Below are 1,384 nucleotides of genomic sequence, written 5' to 3'. Positions count from 1 at the left end.
ATTAAAAATAAAAAATAAAACTGAAAAGTCGGTAATCAGAAGGGGGAATGAAGCACAAGAGACTATGGACTCTGGGAAAGTAACTGGGGGCCTCAGAATGGAGGGGGTGGGGGAATGGGATAGACCGGTGATGGGTAGTAAGGAGGGCACGTATTGCATGGTGCACTGGGTGTTATATGCAACTAATGAGTCATCAAACTTTACATCAGAAACCAGGGATGTACTGTACGGTGACTAACATAATATAATAAAAAAAATATGATTATAATAAAAAAAACTGAAAAGTCAAGAAAGAGCAGAATATGCACGTCATTTGGTAATTGTGAGATAAACAGGGGAACAACAACAGTGTCTGGGACGGACTGTGGAAGTCACCCCGCCAGAGTCTGCAGGTGGAGCAGGGGAGGGGGTGCTCCCCCCGACCCCGCAGCCAACACACCCTTGTTCAGTGAGGAGCATTTGGGCCATGTGTGGAGCAGACCAGATTTCACACCAAAGATACACAAGCAAAAATGGAAAGAGGAGCCCAGGTTTTCAGATACACCCGACCTACAGGAGCTCTGCATCCTAGTTTTGCTTTCCGGACACAAGCAAACAGCCATCGCCAGACATAGGGTCTTGGGGTTGGTGTAACAAACATCTTACAACAAATAAACTAATAAGGGTTGTCAGGAAACACACTCTGGGCAATAACAAGGAAAAGGAAGGCTGGTTGAGACGCAGGTGAGGCTCAGCACCCCAGGGACAGATATAAAAGCCCCGATGCCCAGAGGACCTCTCTCACGCACCTGTCACACACACCCCTGTCCAGCTCACCTCCCAGCACAAAACTCCAGCATGGCCGACACCTGCTGCTCCAGGACTTACGTTGTGGCCGCGTCCACCCTGTCCGTCTGCTCCAGCGACCTGAGCTGTGGCAGCCGCGTCTGCTCACCCACTACTTGCACCAGCTCCTCCTGGCAGGTGGACAATTGCCAGGAGAGCTGCTGCGAGCCCCCCTGCTGCGCCCCCACTTGCTGCGCCCCCAGCTCCTGCACCGCCAGCTCCTGCCTGACCCTCATCTGCACCCCTGCGAGCTGCGTGTCCAGCCCCTGCCAATCAGCCTGCACCAGCTCCTGCCAGCCCTCCTGCTGCAGCTCCTTCCCCTGCCAGGAAGACTGCTGTGTGTCTGTCTGCTGCAAGCCGGTGTGCTGCACCCCTGTCTGCTGCAAGCCCCTCTGCTGCACCCCTGTCTGCTCGGAGGCCTCCCCCTTCTCAGCCTCCTCATGCTGCGAGCAGTCTAGCTGCCAGCCCTCCTGCTTCAGCTCCTCCCCCTGCCAGGAAGACTGCTGTGTGTCTGTCTGCTGCAAGCCCGCCTGCTGCACCCCTGTCTGCTGCAAGCCCG

At 55.1% G+C, this 1,384-nt stretch overlaps 1 pseudogene; it reads left to right on the top strand.

Annotated features, from left to right (window-relative positions):
* Positions 1–717: 717 nt before the first annotated feature.
* The window catches only part of LOC103680745, a 1,030-nt pseudogene continuing 363 nt past the window's right edge, over positions 718–1,384 (top strand).

This window comes from Ursus maritimus, unplaced genomic scaffold (assembly GCF_017311325.1).
Source record: "Ursus maritimus isolate PB19 unplaced genomic scaffold, ASM1731132v1 scaffold_4, whole genome shotgun sequence".
NCBI classification, from domain to species: domain Eukaryota; kingdom Metazoa; phylum Chordata; class Mammalia; order Carnivora; family Ursidae; genus Ursus; species Ursus maritimus.
This window is presented reverse-complemented; position numbering and strand designations above follow the sequence as displayed.